Source organism: Pleurodeles waltl, chromosome 9 (assembly GCF_031143425.1).
Source record: "Pleurodeles waltl isolate 20211129_DDA chromosome 9, aPleWal1.hap1.20221129, whole genome shotgun sequence".
In the NCBI taxonomy this organism is placed as follows: Eukaryota; Metazoa; Chordata; class Amphibia; order Caudata; family Salamandridae; genus Pleurodeles; species Pleurodeles waltl.
In genome coordinates, this window is record NC_090448.1 from 13,285,502 (window position 1) to 13,307,977 (window position 22,476).

The 22,476-nt window shown below is 52.9% G+C and overlaps 1 protein-coding gene across 2 annotated transcripts in view; it reads right to left on the minus strand.

The window, feature by feature from the left end:
• The window catches only part of PDZRN3 (PDZ domain containing ring finger 3), a 508,900-nt gene that overhangs the window by 347,438 nt on the left and 138,986 nt on the right, over nt 1-22,476 (minus strand). The window lies entirely within an intron of this gene.

Below are 22,476 nucleotides of genomic sequence, written 5' to 3' on the forward strand. Positions count from 1 at the left end.
CCGATGAGCTGGGGTAGCACCAGGGTTCAAGGGCGCCTCACCACCACCACCCCCATGGTTGGATCTAGCCTTCCTCCTCCCTATGACGATGAGCTGGGGTAGCACCAGGGTTCAAGGGCGCTTCACCACCCCCTGGTTGGATCTAGCCTTCCTCCTCCCTATGGCGATGAGCTGGGGTAGCACCAGGGTTCAAGGGCGCTTCACCACCCCCTGGTTGGATCTAGCCTTTCTCCTCCCTATGACGATGAGCTAGGGTAGCACCAGGGTTCAAGGGTGCCTCACCACCACCACCCCCCTGGTTGGATCTAGCCTTCCTCCTTCCTATGAGGATGAGCTGGGGTAGCACCAGGGTTTAAGGGCGCTTCACCACCCCCTGGTTGGATCTAGCCTTCCTCCTTGCTATGCCGATGAGCTGGGGTAGCACCAGGGTTCAAGGGCGCCTCACCACCACCACCCCCATGGTTGGATCTAGCCTTCCTCCTCCCTATGACGATGAGCTGGGGTAGCACCAGGGTTCAAGGGCGCTTCACCACCCCCTGGTTGGATCTAGCCTTCCTCCTCCCTATGACGATGAGCTGGGGTAGCACCAGGGTTCAAGGGCCCCTCACCACCACCACTCCCATGGTTGGATCTAGCCTTCCTCCTTCCTATGACGATGAGCTGGGGTAGCACCAGGGTTCAAGGGCCCCTCACCACCACCACCCCCATGGTTGGATCTAGCCTTCCTCCTTCCTATGACGATGAGCTGGGGTAGCACCAGGGTTCAAGGGCCCCTCACCACCACCACCCCCATGGTTGGATCTAGCCTTCCTCCTTCCTATGACGATGAGCTGGGGTAGCACCAGGGTTCAAGGGCCCCTCACCCTTGCCCCTCCCCACCCGTTGCACCAATCTCTCTGGACTTGAAAGGAGCCCCGGGGCGCTCGAGGCTCCCTACGGAGGCCGCTGAAGGCCCAGCCACGTGCACCTGTCGGGCGCGCGCCTTCTCGTGCTCAGACGGGGCACGCGCCACCCCACACTGTGATGAACCTGTCTGTCAGCACAGGCTCGTGCACTGCACTCTGACCCCCCTCACAGCTTGTCTGAGACAGAGGCACGTGAGTGCAGTGGGCAGGACGGCCACACTGTGCAACAGAACCACCCTGCAAAAATACAACCTTTTTAGAGTTTGAAAACTACAATTATTTATGTAACAGGGCAGAATTTTAACTCAACTTTGCACCTCCTTAAAAGTTCTCATGCCAGTATATCCTGGATATAAATTCAGTATATGCTTGATTCTCCGCCTGTCCCTTTGGTAAGTAGTTTATCAAGAAATGTATATTGAGGTTATACTTACGTGGAAATAAGGTTTCTATGTATGTATGTGTTTACGTATGTACGTATGCATGCATGTGGTATTTGTATAACAGACAGCTCTCGGAAAGGGACCAGAGATTAAAAGGGAACAAGAGTAGACGGAAATAAACCGACTCTTAGAGGGCTATTTACTGTGACATGTTGAACTGTTCTCAGTTGTTTCCTATGTTGGAGCAGCGTTGGGGCACAGCTGATGGATATAGGGGTTTGTTCCAGATCCTGGCTGCAGCATAGAAAAGTCCTGTTGCCTTGTTTTTTAACACTTCCTAGCCTGCAGTGATGGTGACCTGGGGTGGATGTGCCAAGAACCACCAGGGATGGGGTCCTTGTCTGCAAGATAAGCCAGGGCGCTGTCTGGATGGCTTTCGGGGGTTTCCCCTGGTGCGGGAGATGGGATCATGTTTCTTCAACCCTTCAGGAGGCCTGGTGGAGATCTGAAAGGACACAAAATGCAGAGCGGACTAAACCAAAGCAGTGGTAATAGAGAGGTATTAGAAAAGGATTCTTCGAGTATAACACCGACATATTTCCGAGTTCCTTGCATTTGGAGTACCTCTACTGTGGAGTGTTCTTCCAGGTACCTGTTACTTCTGCTAGTAGGGTTCACCAAAGTCACTGTGTCACAAACAGCTTGTGTTCTGGAACATACTGGACAAATGAGCCATGAGCAAGCATTGCCCTTATTTCTACTCGATCTGGTCCTTTGAGTATGAAACGTCCTGGTCCCCCTCCTGGGGTAAAGTGCCCTCTAGTCTCCCGGAACCCCTTGTTTGGGGAAATATTTAATTTCAGCCAACATCATGGAGACTTCTTCCGAGAGGTAATTCTTTCTGACTTGACTTCCGCCCACGTCACTGCTGCGGTGGCACCCCCTCCAGAATGCTGGTGCCATCTGCCCCAGTAATGCCAGTACTGCACCCATCAGTCGTGGTGGTCCTAGCAGACGCCATCAGTCGCCCTATGTGAAGTGCGCCCTCTTGGATGTTCATCAGCAGGTCATCCATCCACCCAACGACCTCCTGCAGCCAAGGCTTGGCTTTCACTTCCGGTCGTCGGGCACAGCTGGACCTTCTGTAACAGAACACGTCACTGGGGCGGAGCCAGTAGTTCTGGGTCGAAGGCGGGACATCCTGTCCGGAGTTGTGGCTGCAGCTCTGTCCACTCAGAGCGCTAGGACTGGCAGGTCGCCCCTTCCCCTTAAACCTGTAAATGACCACCCCACCTGTAACGGCTGCACTGCATACTATGGTTAGAAAACTATTTAATACCCTTCAGAGGTTTGAAGCAAAGGGAATCTCCAGCCAATGAAACAAAACTAGCAGGTTGACCTCTTTCAGCTCCTTGTCAAGCGTTTAAGGCCAAGAAGACAACATTCTCTGAACAGTATCAGTCACTACTTTTAAAAAAATAATAGTTTATTGCTCTTTTCATTGTAAACATATACAATCTAACAGGATATGCAACAAAGTATAAAGATGAACTCATTGAAGAGGTAACATCCGACCAGAGCAAGATCACATGCACAATGGCCGACCGCGGAACATCGGTTGTGGAAGACGTAAAAAGACGACAAAAGAAGGAATTCAGTACCTGAGGCAAAGGTGACAACGCTACAACACTGAGCAGCACAACACGAGTAATGAGAAAGAGCTCTGAGTGCACCCAGTGACTGCTGTGCATAGAGGATGGCAGAACGAGTCCGAATGAGCCCGACACTGGGACAATGGCCGCCAAGAGCCCCGCTCACCGTGCTGTCTAACCCTGGAGGTGCTATCGAAATACGAAAACTCCATCAACCAACAACTCACCATCTGCCTGGAACACAATCACCTCCTGGACGACTCCCAATCCGGATTCTGTAGCAACCACAGCACAGATGACATCAGGGCCCTCCTTGAGAAAGGAGAGAGAGACACCCTTTATCCTCCTTGATAGCTCAGCAGCCTTCAACACTGTCTCCCACCACAAGCTCATCGTCAGACATCACTACATAGGCATCCAAGGAGCTGCCCTCAGATGGATCACCTCCTTCCTCACCAACAGATCGCAAGTACATCTTCCACCCTTCACCTCCGACCCCAAACTAATTACTTGCAGAGTCCCTCAAGGCTCATCACACAGCCCCACCCTCTTCGGCATCTACATGTCGTCCTTGCCAACAGTCAGATCCCACAGACTCAACATTGTATCCTACGCTGATGAAAAACTCCAGTGCCGCCAGAACCAACTTCCACCAATGCACGACCAGCGTTACCAACTGGACAAGGAATAACAGTCTCAAGTTCAACATAGACAAGACAGAAGTGTTGATTTTCATCAGTGACAATGACAATTCCCTTTGGGACGCCTCATGATGGACCACAGAACTTGGGCGCACTCCAACCCCAGCTGAGCATGCCCGGCATCTCGGTATCATCCTGGACAGCAAACTCACCATGAAGTCCAAGCAGTGTCTTCCCCCTGCTTCTTCATCCTGTGCATGTTACACACGTCTCAAGTGGCCTCCCCAAAACGCGGGACGCACCATCACCAAAGCCCTCGTCATCAGTCGACTTGACAATGGAAAGACCCTCTATGTGAGATCTAAGGTCCACCTAGTTCAAAGATTGTAGACCACCCAGAACGCAACAGCAAGACTCATCCTTGATCTCCCTTGTCGCACCCACGTCACCCCCCCCCACTGCAGAAAACTGCACTGGCTCCTGTTTCAGAAGAGATGCCAGTACAAGCTCCTCACCCACACATTCAAGGCCCTCTGGAGCCGCCTACATCAACCGCCGCCTCAGACTCCACAAACCTTCCAGACACCTCTGATGCGCTTCCCTGGAGCTGGCCCAGAGCCCCCACAGCCAATGCCTGGAACAGCCTCCCCCTGCACCCCACGACCTCCCCAACTCTACAGGAGGTCTCTGAATCACTGAAAACCTAGCTCTGCGACTGAGACCCTGGACCCTGCCAGCACCTGGATACCCTCACCCGTGACACGTTGCGCTCTACAAGCCGACTGACTGAGTACAATACAATAAGCAGCTGAAGCTCCGAGAGTGGTGATAGCACTGGGAAACGTCTTCAATGTAGCCACCGTTAGACACATAGGTTACATGCATGATGGCAGTGCCCACCGGAAATGCCAACTAACCAATGGAATGATGGAAAACATTCCATGGAAAATTAGACTCCCCAGAGATTCTGCTCCACACGTTAGCAATGGGGACATTCAGAAAACAAACATTCACACTGATACAGTCTCAAGTAAGCGCCTCCCTACGAGCTCTTCCGCATGAGTGTAATTCATGAGTAGCACACCATGAGCAGATGTACATAGCTTTTTCATGGCTGCAAACGGCTCAATTTAAAGAATCGGCCCGTTTGCAACCAAAAAAAAGCATTTTCCAATGTACAAACCCCAATTTGCGATTCAGTAATCTACTTACCGAACTGCAAAATGGGTTTGCGAGTCGCTTTTTGAAAGGGGTATGACAAGAGCATCCATCCCTAATAGTCGTGCGCAGTGGTATGTATGATTGTTTTGTGACCAAGAATGATGTTGCAAAACAATCAGAGTTACCACCAATTTCAAATTGGTGGTAACCCTTTCTCAATTGGAAAGGGGTCCCCAAGGGACTACTTCCCCTTTGTGAATGCATGAGAGATATTCTGTAAGTGCAGGCAGTGGTCCCACAGACCACTGCCTGCTCTTAGAAAATGAAACTGAAACATTTCATTTTTTGCTTTTTAAACGCATCCTGTTTTCCTTTAATGAAAACGGGCTGCGTTTAAAATAAAAGATTGCTTTATTTAAAAGCAATCACAGACATGGTCTGTTGACTCCAGCAGGCCACCGTCCCTGTGATGTTTGTAATTCACAGCGGGTGACAAATTGCAACGTACTTCATTAATATTTATGAGACAGGTCTATTTGCGACCCACTGAGAAACGCACAAGAAACTCAGTGGAGTTTTGTACATTTGGAATTGCAATTCCAAAGGTTTGTGCATGTGGCCCTGCGACTCGTTATTAGGAAGGGGAGTTCCAAGGGCGTCCCTTCCTAATAGAGACTTGCAGGGCCATGTATGATTGTTTTGTGACCGGGAATGCAGTCGCAAAACATTCGCAGTTACCACCAACCTCAAAATAGTGGTAACCCATTTGCATTCTTTGTGAATGTGGGTGCAAACAGAGTACGCAGTGGTCCTACAGACCACTGCGTGTTCTTAAAAAAAGAAAAGAAAACTTTTCAGTTTTCTTTTTGTAATGCATCCCTTTTTCCTTAAAGGGAAAAAAAGGTTGCAATACAAAAAATATTGCTTCATTAAAAAAAAAAAAAAAAAAAAAAACAATCATAGATATGGTGGTCTGATGATCCCAGCAAGCCACCATCCCTGTGATTGTGGCTATTCCCAAATGGGTCGCAAACTGCGACCTGCCTCTTGAATGTTAATCAGTCAGGACTCTCGCAATCCATTTGGGCATCGCAAATAGTGTAAAACACACTGTTGTACAGTTGTACATAGCAGTTTGTGATTTCCTAACAGCAAATTGCAGACATTTGCTATTAGGAATCAGAAACCTCCAGGTAGAGATACATCTGACCCCCATGACTCTTGTGTGGCGGACTGTGGTGGTGCACACCACAGCGGGGGCATGCTCCCACTTGGAGTGCCTCACTAGGATGTGTGAGGGTCTGTGGGGCGGATGCTTCCATGTGTACATGTGGGCATGGCTTGAGTCCAGATTCAATTATGGTTCCTCTGATTGGATCCCTGAAGAATCCAACTGGGTTAATCCGAAGCAGCCTCCCAGGACAGGATCCAGGCTGCACTCAGTGAAAACATGCATGAGAGGCAGAGAAGGGGGAGTGAGAACATCCACTCACCGGGCATCTTCTCTGGGTGCTGTGTGCAACAGGAGGAGAGCTGGCGGAAGGAAGTGAGATTGGTACCTGTGGAGACCATAGAGGCAAACAAGCACTGGTAGAAACAGTGCCCTAGGCCCAACTTGTAGATAAAGTGGTTAAAGTCAAAAACAGTCTCGCAGCAGAAGGGTCACGGACACAAACCCTGTGAAGAAAAGGCCAGACACAGACACAGGAGGTGAGGGGAAGTCTGGAGACCAAGGAGGATCTTGTGTTCTGTCACAGACACAGGAGGTGAGGGGAAGTCTGGAGACCAAGGAGGGTCTTGTGTTCTGTCACAGACACAGGAGGTCAGGGAAAGTCTGGAGACCACTGGGGGTCTTGTGTTCTGTCACAGACACAGGAGGTGAGGGGAAGTCTGGAAAGGCCTTGTGTTCTGTCAGAGACATGAGGAGTTGAGGGGAAGTCTGGAGACCAAGGAGGGTCTTGTGTTCTTTCACAGACACAGGAGGTCAGGGAAAGTCTGGAGACCAAGGGGGGGGTCTTGTGTTCTGTCACAGACACAGGATGTGAGGGGAAGTCTGGAGACCAAGGAGGGTCTTCTGTCACAGACACAGGAGGTGAGGGGAAGTCTGGAGACCGAGGGGGGTCTTGTGTTCTGTCACAGACACAGGAGGTATGGGGAAGTCTGGAGACCAAGGGGTGTCTTGTGTTCTGTCACAGACACGAGAAGGTGAGGAGAAGTCTGGAGACCAAGGGGTGTCTTGTGTTCTGTCACAGACACGAGAAGGTGAGGAGAAGTCTGGAGACCAAGGAGGGTCTTCTGTCACAGACACAGGAGGTCAGGGACTTGTGTTCTGTCACAGACACGAGAGGGTGAGGGGAAGTCTGGAGACCAAGGAGGGTCTTGTGTTCTGTCACAGACACAGGAGGTGAGGGAAAGTCTGGAGACCAAGGAGGGTCTTGTGTTCTGTCACAGACACAGGAGGTGAGGGGAAGTCTGGAGACCAAGGAGGGTCTTGTGTTCTGTCACAGACACAGGAGGTGAGGGGAAGTCTGGAGACCAAGGAGGGTCTTCTGTCACAGCCACAGGAGGTGAGGGTAAGTCTGGAGAACAAGGGGGGTCTTGTGTTCTGTCACAGACACAGGAGGTGAGGGTAAGTCTGGAGAACAAGGGGTGTCTTGTGTTCTGTCACAGACACGAGAAGGTGAGGAGAAGTCTGGAGACCAAGGAGGGTCTTCTGTCACAGACACAGGAGGTCAGGGAAAGTCTGAAGACCAAGGGGGGTCTTGTGTTCTTTCACAGACATGAGGATTACCTCCCTCCCCCCGCCCCCCATCATTCAACAAGAGTGACCCCCCCACACACACACATCGAGGGCTGAACATTAACCTTAAAAATAGATTAAATCAGGAGGGGAGGTGGGAGTGGCGAGGATGTAAAACGCCATAAAAGACGTGGGGCTCCTAGAAACGTGTCTATCATTGTTGGCGCTACATGAGCATCACGCAGGGCGGGACAGAGTGTCTTCCTCTTATTATGTCCTCGATGGCAACAGAGAGGGCACGGACTGGACCCGCCGTCCTCCCTAGTTCATGGAAAATAACTGTTCTAATAAAACCAGTTCCTGATGGGAATACTGGAAAGTGAGCACTGAAAGACGAGGGGGTCCGGCGAGGGCGGTGTGTGTGTGGGGGGGGGGGGGGGGGTGCGGGGGTCCTTTAGACTCTAGGCCCAGGGTTCTACTGCTGTACCCCAGGGTGTAGAACCCACCTCTCTCCTCTCTCCCATTCTGGGGTACCTGAGACTCTGGGCGCAGGGTTCTACTGCTGTACTCCAGGGTGTAGGGCCCACCCCTCTCCTCCTCTCTTACATTCTGGGGTACCTGAGACTCTGGTCCAGGGTTCTGCTGCTGTACCCCAGGGTGTAGAACCCGCCCCTCTCCTCCTCTCTAACATTCTGGGGTACCTGAGACTCTAGGTCTAGGGCTCTACTGCTGTACTCCAGGGTGTAGAACCCGCCCCTCTCCTCCTCTCTTACATTCTGGGGTACCTGAGACTCTAGGTCTAGGGCTCTACTGCTGTACTCCAGGGTGTAGAACCCACCTCTCTCCTCTCTCCCATTCTGGGGTACCTGAGACTCTGGGCGCAGGGTTCTACTGCTGTACCCCAGGGTGTAGAGCCCACCTCTCTCTCCCATTCTGGGGTACCTGAGACTCTAGGTCCAGGGTTCTGCTGCTGTACCCCAGGGTGTAGAACCCGCCCCTCTCCTCCTCTCTTACATTCTGGGGACCTTGAGACTCTAGACCCAGGGGTCTACTGCTGTACCCCAGGGTGTAGAACCCACCTCTCTCCTCTCTCCCATTCTGGGGTACCTGAGACTCTGGGCGCAGGGTTCTACTGCTGTACTCCAGGGTGTAGGGCCCACCCCTCTCCTCCTCTCTTACATTCTGGGGTACCTGAGACTCTGGTCCAGGGTTCTGCTGCTGTACCCCAGGGTGTAGAACCCGCCCCTCTCCTCCTCTCTAACATTCTGGGGTCCCTGAGACTCTGGGCGCAGGGTTCTACTGCTGTACTCCAGGGTGTAGGGCCCACCCCTCTCCTCCTCTCTTACATTCTGGGGTACCTGAGACTCTGGGCGCAGGGTTCTACTGCTGTACTCCAGGGTGTAGAGTCCACCCCTCTCCTCCTCTCTTACATTCTGGGGTACCTGAGACTCTGGGCGCAGGGTTCTACTGCTGTACCCCAGGGTGTAGAGCCCACCTCTCTCTCCCATTCTGGGGTACCTGAGACTCTAGGTCCAGGGTTCTGCTGCTGTACCCCAGGGTGTAGAACCCGCCCCTCTCCTCCTCTCTTACATTCTGGGGTACCTGAGACTCTAGGTCCAGGGTTCTGCTGCTGTACCCCAGGGTGAAGTACCCGCCCCTCTCCTCCTCTCTTACATTCTGGGGAGGTTGAGACTCTAGACCCAGGGGTCTGCTGCCGTACCCCAGGGTGTAGAACCCGCCCCTCTCCTCCTCTCTTAAATTCTGGGGACCTTGAGACTCTAGACCCAGGGGTCTGCTGCTGTACCCCAGGGCGTAGAACCCGCCCCTCTCCTCCTCTCTTACATTCTGGGGTACCTGAGACTCTAGGCCCAGGGTTCTACTGCTGTACCCCAGGGCGTAGAACCCGCCCCTCTCATCCTCTCTTACATTCTGGGGTACCTGAGACTCTAGGCCCAGGGTTCTACTGCTGTACCCCAGGGTGTAGAACCCGCCCCTCTCCTCCTCTCTTACATTGGAGGCGGGAAACCAGGCTCCAGTCTCGACTTTGGCTCATCACCCATTGATTCTGGGAAAATGTCTTAATCTCCCCAAGCTTAAAACAAAATACAAATGAATGTATTCACGCTGGACGTTTGTGCGTATAGCGGTTGCAGTAGTGAGAAGTGGCAATGCCGGTTTATGGTTGTGTAGTCGAAGCCCTACAACATGTGAGGGGCTGCATCGTTGTCTCCAGAGGCATTTTTTCACCTCTGAGCTCTGTGGATTCACATCTGTGACTTTCTTTCGGTAGATCATTTCTGCAGCAGGTATCGAACCCGCTGAACTTACCTAGCCTGTTTCAAACCATCTGTGCATTTTATCAGAAAGGGATTTTATTCGTTAATTTGAGCACTCCTTTTTTGTCACTTATTCCTGCTACCAAGTAGCTTGTTACCTAGTTTCTAAAATGCAACAGACTTCTATATATGAGTAGATCACAAAAACTGTTTGAAAGAGAAATATAACTTTAAAGCCTCAGTGACAGAGTCCTTAAGGCCAACTTCTCGGACTCCAGCGTTTCCACTCCTAGTTTTCAGCAGTAACAGGAAAGGTTTAGCTGATGCACAATACTTCGGACGTGCTTACTCTTGAGGGCTTTCCGCTGTGATTGCTAAGTTCATGGTGAACGAGTACTTGTACCCATGGTGGGGTGTTTCACAAGTGCCCGCTTGGCCTGCTCTGGTGTGGTTGAGTCCAGTGGTGGCAAAGCAGTGCCCAGTGCTCATGTTGGGCAGTTGATGGAGCCGTTTTTCCACAGTTCGTTTAAGGGTGGTGGACCTCTGGGCCACGGGTCACCCTCGTGGCGTGAGTTGAGTTAATAAAAGCTCCCTAAGTAGCAGAGGGATACCCAAGGCAGGGTACCCTTGATAACATGAATCAACCAGAGGATGTTCACACCAGCTTGGGGGTTAGGGTGCTCAGATCGCTCCTGCTCCTGGCCAACCCACTTGCACCCCCACGGCAGCTCGGTGTTGGGGTGGGGGCGGAACCCTGAGCTCGCGGACAAGGGACAGTGAGGTGTTGGGCCCCCCCCTCCCCGCCAGGATACAGGTGAAGTATGGTTCACCTGTGTGGTCCAAAGGTGTCCGGGACGCAGGAGGCTCCTTGGGTTTGCCTTTTATCATGATTTTGGACAGGATAGGATGTCGACTTGCAGCATATGTTTTTATGTTTACAAAATTGTTACAATGCATAAAACAATCAGATTTTGTTAGTTTACATTTGGCGGGGTCGGGCAGGGACCTACTGGTGGAATCCGGGTTTTGTGGCAGAGCACCTCCCCAATGGCGTTGCAGTCTGTTTGCGGGTGGGGAGGGCGAAGGACTTTTGGGGCCCTGGTCGCCCTCGTGGCGGAAAGTGAGGTATTAAAGTAACCAGGAGCAACAGAGGGGTCCCCAAGGCTGGGGCCCCGGGTTAACACCAGAGATAGGATCCTGAAGTCCTGAGCCAACCTGCGGATGTACACACCAGATTAAGGGGTAGGGAGCCCAGATCGCTGGGGGGGCCATGGGGCTCCTGCTCCTGGCCGCCCCGTTTCACCCCTGGGCAGATTGGTGTTTGGAGGGGGTCGGAACCCTGAGCGTGTGGACAAGGAACGGTGTAGTCAGGGCAACCGCCCCTCCTAGGGATACAGGTGAGGTGCGGCTCACTGTGGGGTCCAATGGTGGTTCAGGACAGGAAGGGATCCTGTCATGAGTAAATGATTTATGGTCACTGAAGACATTTTATGGATGTGGTTTATGTTTTTGTAAATATAAAAAAGTTTATTTGAAGTGATTTATGTTGCAGTTATGTGTAAAAATATCATAAATAACTTGTAATAAAAACGTCTTCCAACCAATAAGTTGTCGGTCTACGTATGGCTGGTGGTGTGGGGGTGGGGCCTTCTGGCGGTCTCTGGGTTCTATAGAAGTTTCCTTATTTGTTACTAGAAGCCTATACAACAAATTTAAAAAACACAGATATTTACTCACATAAAACTGGCATCCTTCCGAAAAAATGGTTAAAAAAAAGAACTATGCTCTATATTGTTAATAGAAGAGTATGGCTGCTCCCTTAGACAGGTGTACTTAGAAGCATACAATACTCATCTCAGGAGAATATGATCCTTAATGGCAGAGAGAAAGGGCACTAATGGCACTGAGGCTGCATAACTTGAAGGCACAGTGTAAACATACAAGACTGCAGAATGGAAATGAAAGACGTTGGCCAAGTAAAGAGCCCTGGCCCTGGTGCACTTCCATGCACGCGTCATGGGGTAAGGCGCAGTCACCGGAAGCACCAGCGAGCCAATGGCTGAACTTGGCTCATTCGTTGCCCAGTGCTGTATGGAGGGGCGGACGAAAGCAACATGTGATTGACGTTTCATCAGACCAATGGCACAGCCAAAGTCCGCTGTACATGTACATGACATGCACTCTTTTGGCATTCTGGCTGAAGTGGTCTCCTGGGCAGCCCTAAAAAGGGCAACAAGTGAAAGGAGGGAGCCGGGCAATTAAAACCTTAAAAGGCGCGCGCCTTATTAGTGACAATTTGCTAACACGAATGTTTACTGCCATCGTAAAAGTGGGGGAATCCCCCCTAATTGTGTGTGTGATCCCTGGAGCTAAGTTGTGAAATGGATTCCACTTGCGTGAGAGGTTGATGAAGGCCTCGCTGCCGTGACTGGGAAACGTGTCAGACATCTCTGAAGGGCGTCCAGGGCTTGCCAGGGTGCGTGGAGGGAGGGGGTGCCAGGCAGGCTCCCCACTAATGGCTTCTTGAGAGGTTCTGAATTCACGAGCTCCCAGCTGCCCAGACATTTCTAACCCTCCCTCCCGGATTTACGAGTTGGGACGTGTGACAGACATCTGCTTCAGGTCTCCACAAACCCTGCACGTGAAGCCCAGCTGATGCCAGGCCTCGGCCTTACCAGGTTCGAGAATGTGCCACACAACACAAGCTGGTCTTTAACATGCGCGCGACAACTGCACTGAAATATACACAAACACTGCAGTTATGGACTGTTTAAGGCCTGCACGAGAGAGTTTAGCGCCTCGAATCCGTCTGCTGAGGGAATCAAGAAAGGTCCCAGAAAGGACATTCATCATTTCATAAACCTGTACGTTCTGGAAAGGCCCCTTCCTGCCCGGTGTCTGCCCACGCTCAGCACAAAGTTCGAGCAGTGCTGTGTTCATCCTGCGTGTGCACCGTGGTGCACAGAGGTGAGTGTTACGCGCGAGTGTGATCACACACGAAGTCTGTGGTGCAAAGTGCAATGTTTACAGTCTGTGACTGTACAAGGTACAGAATGAAAGACTATCTTTTTGTGAATGGAGTCCAGAATGTTCTTGGCATCAGATGCATGAGCTACAGTGAGGAAAGAATGCAGGTTCGATCCTGTATCTTGTGTCAAAGCCAAAACCGGATTGGCTGGAAACGGAGCAACGGACACCGGATGGTGAAGCGGAACTGGTGTTCTGTTACGTGCTGTACAGAAAGCCATTCTGGCAAGTCCTGAGTCAGGGAGGAGGTTCTATTCCTGGGTCAGATGTGGGAAAAAATATACCCTAACTGAAGACCCTAAACTTGCAAACCACCAGAGGGAGTGTATGTTTATTCAAACACCAGTGCTGCAATACCGAAAGCTGCCACTGGGAGTGCACGTATACTCAAGTGTCTAGGTAATCAAACACCATGGCTGCCGTACTGAGAGCTGCCACTGGGAGTGCCTGCATAATCAAACAGCACAACTGCAGTACCAAGAGAAGCCACTGGGAGTGTCTGCACAATCAAACACCACAACTGCAGTACCAAGAGAAGCCACTGGGAGTGTCTGCACAATCAAACACCACAACTGTAGTACCAAGAGCTGCCACTGGGAGTGTCTGCACAATCAAACACCACAACTGCAGTACCAAGAGCTGCCACTTGGAGTGTCTGCACAATCAAACACCACAACTGCAGAACCGAGAGCTGCCACGGGGAGTGTCTGCACAATCGAACTCCACAACTGCAGTACAGAGAGAAGCCACTGTGAGTGTCTGCACAAACACCACAACTGCAGTACCAAGAGCTGCCACTGGGAGTGTCTGCACAATCAAACATCACAACTGCGGTACCGAGAGATGCCACTGGGAGTGTCTGCACAAGCACCACAACTGCAGTACCGAGAGCTGTCACTGGGAGTGTCGGCACATTCAAACACCACAACTGCAGCACCAAGAGAAACCACTGGGAGTGTCTGCAGAAACACCACAACTGCAGTACTGAGAGCTGCCACTGGGAGTGTCTGCACAATCAAACACCACAACTGCAGTACCGAGAGCTGCCACTGGGAGTGTCTGCACAATCAAACACCACAACTGCAGTACCAAGAGCTGCCACTTGGAGTGTCTGCACAATCAAACACCACAACTGCAGTACCGAGAGATGCCACTGGGAGTGTCTGTACAAACACCACAACTGCAGTACCGAGAGCTGCCACTGGGAGTGTCTGCATAAACTCCATGGCTGCAGTACTGAGAGCTGCCACTGGGAGTGTCTGCACAATCAAACACCACAACTACAGTACCAAGAGCTGCCACTGGGAGTGTCTGCATAATCAAACACCACAACTGGAGTACCAAGAGAAGCCACTGGGAGTGTCTGCACAAACACCACAACTGCAGTGCCAAGAGCTGCCACTGGGAGTGTCTGCACAATCAAACACCACAACTGCAGTACCGAGAGCTGCCACTGGGAGTGTCTGCATAAACTCCATGCCTTCAGTACTGAGAGCTGCCACTGGGAGTGTCTGCACAATCAAACACCACAACTGCAGTACCAAGAGCTGCCACTGGGAGTGTCTGCTCAATCAAACACCACAACTGCAGTACCGAGAGAAGCCACTGGGAGTGTCTACTCAAACACCGCAACTGCAGTACCGAGAGCTGCCACTGGGAGTGTCTGCACAATCAAACACCACAACTGCAGTACCGAGAGAAGCCACTGGGAGTGCCTACATAATCAACCCCTCACACTGTGCCCACGTGCTGCAAGCTCCTTATGATACATGATCATGTACCTGAAGCTCGGTGCTCTACGTACTGAAGCTCCTCCCACTATATCCACGTGTTCCCAGTGCTCATCATAGTATGAGTCCACGTGCCCTGACAATTTCTACACTTACGCAGGTTCAGACTGGCATAGAAAATAGTTCTGGGCACCAAGCTATAAGTGGCCCCATAAATGAACTAGAAAGCTAAAGTAAGTGGCTCATATTTACAAATTGGGGTGTATTTAACTTGTAAAGATATTCTGTATTTGTGTTTTGAAAAGTGTGGGGACTATATGCATTTGTGTGTTTGTTGCAGGAAGGGTCCGTCCCTAAATCGGATTGACCGGGAAAGCGCCCTGGGCGGAAAGGGAAGCGGCTTTTTGTTGTGGGACGGAGGTCATTGTGGTATGATGGGAGGGGGGCAAAGGGCTGCGGGGTGCTAACATTATGCTGAGGTACATTAAGGGATGACTACAAAGTCTTTAATGGGACCTGATTGAGACCAGGTGGGATGGGCGAGCTGCTGTTTGCATTACATTAAGTCAGGCGCCTGCGCCCCTCGGAATATTGGCGCCCCACGCCTGGGCCCAGCTCACCCCTGCCCAAGGCCCGCCCTGGCTGCAGCCTGTTTGTGGTAATATCAGGGAAAGCAGGAGTAAAGAGTGACCCGGCAGACCATATCATGGGCCCGCGCACTGACCCGTGAGACTGGCCCTTCCAGCACTGCCAGATTGCCCTTACGGTTGGTGCGACTCTCCCATTTGCATCAAGCTCACCGCGGTCTGTGCACGCACTCTACAATGCTCACAGGAGCTACCACTGTACACTGCGCCCCTCACACTCACTGCACATGCGTGAAAAGCACCTTTCGCTGTATGTTCAGGTGTCTCTGGCACTCTGCCTCCACCTGCGCTAAACTCTTCAGAAGGTATGTCGGATACCCCAAATTCCTCATTGTGTCAGGGTGTGCACTACGAGCTTGTCCCGTTAGCTGCCCTAGTGCCGAGAGGCAGACGCGACAGGTGTAATGTGCCTCTGGTAGTCAAAGAACAGCAGTGGAGCCAATGACTCTTTCTCATCCATTAAAGGTACCGACACTTTACTGATACCTTAGGGAGGGTCAGGGAGGGACTAAGATGAGGGATCCCTTCAGTCCACAGGCCCAAGAGGGTCCTCAAGGGCCCTTCAGCTCCTGGGATCTTAGCTGAAGCTCCTGCCATGGTAGAGAGACTACGGACTCCCCCAGGGGCCACACCATCTCCTCCCTCCCTGTGCTGTAGTTCCAGTCTCTGGCCAGAGGTGGCAGCACAGTGCAGACAGCACGTGGCAGCACGTGCGAGCACAGCCTCGAAGCCAAAACCAGGGAGCGGGAAAAGCTCTCTTGGCTGAATAAGATCTGAGACTCAGTGGGGGAGAAAGCAGGGCCATTGTAAACAGAAGGATCCCTCCCTTGTCTTCCTTCCCCAATCACACAAACTTCTAACAACAATGCTGTTACCTCGATTTGGAGGTCAGCGGCTCACCCCACCGGTCCCACCTCTCTTTTCTTCTCAAAATGTTGGCTGCCTAAGTGGGCACTCCTGACATGTCACTTTCTTCAGCAGGAACTCGCACACATTTTCTGAGGGCTCAACCCAGCTGGGATCCACAAAGGGAAAAAATCAAGGCCGCAAACCCCGCCTGCAAATTTTCTCGCTCAGCCTCATGTTTCGGAACCCACAGAATAAGTAAATAAAAGCTTTTTAAAGATGCGCAGGAGGGATATAGCAAGGTTTAGGGTAACTCAAAACTCTCACCAAATACAGCAGCTCCCCATGCTGTGCACTTTTATTAAAACTGGAGGGAGGCAGGAACCCAGCTGGCCCTGGAAGCGAAGGCGCTGGCAGCCGGCCTCGAGAAAGCAAAAGCATGAAATATGATTACACCCCAGCATCTAAAGGCGCATTAGGGGCAAGCGGCATGGAATGCATGCTTCACAACCGAGGGGTGGAATTACCATACGTGGCCAAACTCTCAAACCACACTCCAGCAAGTCGCACCGGCTACCAAGGCGCGCAGGCCCAAACTGGTGCAAACACTAGAACAGTAACTTCAGACAACAAGAGCGGCCCAACTGCCCATGTGAATATGGGTAGGAAGCATACACTTGTGACAAACGTCCACATGGAACTCATTTAGATATATACTGAAATGGACCAGGGAAATCCTGTCTCGAGTTATTCAGAATACCACAAACCTTAGTTGAGCAGAATAATTCTGTTATCAACAAATGCCAAAGTGAAGAACTTGAATGGTCAGCCAGGATGTATCATTGTTCATCCCAATACAATTTATTCCAAGAATCAAGACAAAATCTATGGAAACAAGAAATATCCACAGTCGAGTGTCTAGTGAAAGAGTTGGTCCTTGAGAGCCAATGGCACTCTTGTTACACCCACAGCATCTCTCACAGCTACCCGCGCGGCAGGTGGTGACCCCTCTGAGCTATCCATCCAACCAACTCTCCATAGAGACACAGCTGCCCCCATGCTCCACATGGAAGGACCGTACCATCTGCTGAGGGGGCAACAGCTCTCTATTCTTCAACAAATACATTTTCAAAATGACAAGTGTTCACCTGAAATGGTGATATTGGTGTGTTATTTATTCTCTGTTCCAAGGTGCACTTCTTACATTAAACTGGACGTCTGCGGATTAGCACACCCAGCACTACCACAAATTAGTGGGTGCACAGTTTCCACCCACGTTTTGCAGGTCATGGTCGTGCCCCAACTGGACTCTGCGAGAGGTACTTTCTTAGCATTAGGGAGGGGCACGTGACAAACATATTAGCTAAAGTTAGATGGAGCTTGTGAAGGGAAACACATTCAACGCTTCATACAGCTTTGCAAAAGTTGAAAAAAACTGCAGCTTTGCAACCACCTTTCCAGATGCCAAGTTAACTTAAGCCTTTGACCCCAGGGTAGGTCGCTCCCCTGCCCCCGCAGCGCCACCAGCTCCTGTGTGCCTTCTGCCTGTTTGCCCGTTGACTGTTTTCTGACTGCCTGATTGTTCCCCGAGTGTCTGCTGCCCTGCGTGATCGCGCTCCCCTTTTCTTTCTGTACCCCGAGTGTCTGCTGCCCTGTGTGATCGCGCTCCCCTTTTCTTTCTGTACCCCGAGTGTCTGCTGCCCTGTGTGATCGCGCTCCCCTCTTCTTTTTGTACCCCGAGTGACTGTGTCCGCCGTGTCTTCCTGCCCCCACTCGCCGTTTTTTCCCCCTCGACTGTTTTTCCCACTCGCTTTTTGGCCGCCTCGTCCTTTTTCAGGCCTTTTTCTCGCCGTTTTTTCCCGCCTTCTGCTCCTCGCCTCTCCCGCTTTTTCCCGCCTTTCGCCGCTCCGCCTACCCTCCCGCCTCCCGCCTCCCGCCTCCCAGCTGACCCCTCCTCCCAGGCTACCCCCTTAAATGGCGGCCGCTGCGAGGCAGAGGTAGCGACCTTTGACCCCAGGGTAGGTCGCTCCCCTGCCCCCGCAGCGCCACCAGCTCCTGTGTGCCTTCTGCCTGTTTGCCCGTTGACTGTTTTCTGACTGCCTGATTGTTCCCCGAGTGTCTGCTGCCCTGTGTGATCGCGCTCCCCTTTTCTTTCTGTACCCCGAGTGTCTGCTGCCCTTGTGATCGCGCTCCCCTTTTCTTTCTGTACCCAGAGTGTCTGCTGCCCTGTGTGATCGAGCTCCCCTCTTCTTTTTGTACCCCGAGTGACTGTGTCCGCCATGTCTTCCTGCCCCCACTCGCCGTTTTTTCCCCCTCGACTGTTTTTCCCACTCGCTTTTTGGCCGCCTCGTCCTTTTTCAGGCCTTTTTCTCGCCGTTTTTTCCCGCCTTCTGCTCCTCGCCTCTCCCGCTTTTTCCCGCCTTTCGCCGCTCCGCCTACCCTCCCGTCTCCCGCCTCCCAGCTGACCCCTCCTCCCAGGCTACCCCCTTAAATGGCGGCTGCTGCGAGGACGCGCGCAGCGGGCGCGCCGCTGGCGCGCCAAAGGCGCGCCTAAGGCAAGCCCGTCTGCGCCCGTCCGCGCCTCGACCGCGCCCAGCGCCCAAACCCCTGGCCCCCGCAACCCCCGCCAAACCTACGACTCCACCACCCTCGCCAGCCTCAACCCCGGCCGCACGCCGTGCTGCTACCGCGCCACCCCGAAACGAACCCACGGCCCTTTTACCTGCAGCAACTGCCGCTTCAACTGTCTACGGACTCACACCGCTCCCGTCAAAATCGACTCCCCCGGAAGCAATCTCCACTGCATTCTGGTCAACACCCGATCCGTCCACAGGCACGCCATCGAACTGTGGAACCTCATCAACTCAACGAACCCGGACATCGCCTTCCTCACCGAGACCTGGATGAACCCCTCCTCGGCACCCGACATTGCCATAGCCATCCCCGACGGCTACAAAATCATCCGGAAAGACCGCCCCAACCGCACAGGAGGAGGCATCGCCATCGCACACAAAAGCTCCATCCGTATCTCGACATACACCGACAACTCACTCCCCGACACCGAACACCTCCACTTCGCGATCCACAGCGACCCCAAGACCACCCTCAGAGGCACCCTCATGTACAGACCACCGGGACCACGGACCAAGTTCAGCGAAGACATCGCAGACTTTGTCAACCCTCACGCACTATCATCCACCGACTACATCCTCCTAGGGGACCTCAACTTTCACCTGGAGAACCACACCGACAACAACACCACGGCCTTACTGGACAACCTCGCCAACCTGGGACTGAAACAGCTAGTCAACACCCCCACCCACTACGCCGGACATACGCTCGACCCCATCTTCTCCTCCAGCAAACACATCTCCTTCAGCCACACCACCGGACTCACCTGGTCAGACCACAGCTGTGTCCACTTCAACTTCAAGAAGACCACCGTGCACCACCACACCCAGCAACCACCAAGAAGACAATGGAATCGAACCACCACGGAAAAACTCACATCGACCCTCACTCAGAAACAACCCACCAGCACCACAGACCCCAACGAAGCCGCCAACAACCTCACGAGCTGGATCTCCGACTGCGCCACCCACCTGGCCCCCCTGAAGACCCAAGCTAACACCAACAACCACAAAAAAAACTCCTGGTTCACCCCCGACCTCAAGGACTCCAAGAAAGAATGCCGCACCCGCGAGAAGACATGGCGCCTCAACCAGAACGAAGAGAACATGTCAGCCCTTAAGGACGCCACCCGCCAACACCACCAACACCTCCGCGCCGCACGAAAAACAGCCTACCAGAACAGACTCGACAACAACGCCCACAACAGCAAAGAACTATTTGGAATTGTCAAAGAGCTCTCCAACCCCGACGCAGAAAACAACTCCATCCCTCCCTCACAAGACCTCTGCGACTCCCTCGCAGCCTTCTTCCACCACAAGATCACCGACATCTACAACAGCTTCACTACAAACAACACGACCCCTCCACCGGAACCCACCACCAACGACGCCACCATCCTCACCTGGACCCCAACCACCACCGAGGAAACCACCCGCGTCATGAACTCGATCCACTCTGGATCTCCATCCGACCCCTGCCCACACCACATCTACAACAAAGCCGACAACATCATCGCCCCCCACCTCCGGGACGTCATCAACGCATCTCTCACCTCCGCCACCTTCCCAGAGAGCTGGAAACACGCAGAGCTCAACGCCCTCTTAAAGAAACCTACAGCAGACCCCACCGAACTCAAAAACTTCCGGCCAATCTCTCTCCTACCGTTCCCCGCCAAAGTGATTGAGAAAATCGTCAACGCCCAACTCACCACCGCCCTGGAAGCCAACGACTCCCTCGACCCCACACAGTTCGGCTTCAGAGCTAACCACAGCACCGAAACCGCCCTCATCGTAGCCACGGATGACATCAGATCCCTGACCGACAAGGGAGAAACCGTGGCCCTCATACTCCTGGACCTCTCTGCGGCCTTCGACACTGTCTGCCACCGTACCCTAATACGCCGCCTCAGCAACGCCGGCATCAGAGGCAAGGCCCTGGAATGGATCATCTCCTTCCTCTCCGGAAGAACCCAGAGAGTCCGCCTCCCCCCCTTCAGATCTACAGCCACGGAGATCATCTGCGGCGTACCCCAAGGATCCTCCCTCAGCCCCACTCTCTTCAACGTCTACATGACCCCCCTAGCGAACATCGCACGCAAACACGGACTCGACCTCATATCCTATGCCGACGACACCCAGCTCATCTTATCCCTCACCAACAACCCCACCTCAGCAAGGACCAGACTACACGACGGTATGAAGGAAGTAGCGAACTGGATGACAGACAGCCGGCTAAAACTGAACACAGAGAAAACGGAGGTCCTCATCCTCGGCCCTACTCCCACCGCCTGGGACGACTCCTGGTGGCCTCCCGCCCTAGGCAGCACTCCCCAGCCCACCAACCACGCACGCAACCTCGGCTTCATCCTGGACTCATCCCTCTCCATGACCAGACAGGTCAACTCAGTGACCTCAGCATGCTTCAACACCCTCTGCATGCTCCGCAAGATCTTCCGCTGGATCCCCATCGACACCAGGAAGACCGTCACCCACGCCCTCGTCACCAGCCGCTTGGACTACGGGAACACTCTGTACGCCGGCATCACCATCAAGCTGCAGAAGAAACTTCAACGGATCCAGAACGCGGCCGCACGACTCATCCTGGACATACCCCGCCACCACCACATCTCCGGACACCTGAAGAAACTCCACTGGCTCCCAGTCAACAAGAGGATCACCTTCAGACTCCTCACCCACGCACACAAAGCATTGCACAACCTCGGACCCAAACTCATCAACAACCGCGTCTCCTTCTACACTCCTCCGCGCACGCTACGCTCGACCGGACAAGCCCTGGCAGCCGTCCCCCGCATCCGCAAAGCCACCGCCGGAGGAAGATCCTTCTCTTTCATGGCAGCAAAGACCTGGAACTCTCTGCCCAGCCACCTTCGCGCCATACCTGATCACCTCTCCTTCAGAAGGCAGCTCAAGACCTGGCTCTTTGAGCACTGACCCCCCCCCCCCCCCCCCCCCAGCGCCTTGAGACCCTTAATGGGTGATTAGCGCGCTTTATAAATGCGAATGATTGATAGAATGGGTTGTAATGCGAGCAGGCGCACCCTGCACGTCACGTGTAAAGGAGGAATAATGCACAGACTGAGACCCGCAGAATAAACGCGTTGCATGCGCAGTTCTAAATTGTTAAGACTTAGGGCAGATGTACGAAGCGTTTTTGCATTCGCAAAAGGCCCGATTCGCAGAACTTTGGACTTGGGCAAACATGCAGAAAAAGTGTTGTCTCCCCTTCCCGAGCATCTGACTGACACCCCCAGGGACCAGACGTCAGAGGTGCAGGGAAGAGAGCCCTGCACCAGTGCTTGAAATGTGTAAAAAGTTACCTTAACACAGGGGAACAGGTACAAATCTCACAATTCTAGAATGTGCCCCCCTCTGCATCCGTACTGCACGCCGGCCTACATCACACTGAGACAGGGATGTGAAATCCGATGCAAGCCACGTGAGTGCACCTCAGTGAGCATTACCTCATGTGTGAGTTATGTCATATCTCTCAGACACTCCATGAAGAACCCCGATGAGAGTGGACTGCGGCGGTTGTGTTAGACGAAAGCGCGCATTGCGGGATCTGTACTCATCATTTGTACATCACAGTACATAGATCACCCTGCCCTCCCCGCGCCCCTCCGCTCCCTCACCCTCCCAGCTCACAGGCTGATTCCTAACATGGGAGTCACAGTGGGGAGTGAGGGGCGATGGAGGTCTGACAGGGCGTCAGACATCCTTCGCTCACTCCCAGAACGTCCTCAGCTGCAGGATGGGGCAGGGATCCGTAAGTGAACAAGGTGCTTCCTGGTGGCAGGGCCTTGAGGTGGATCCAGGA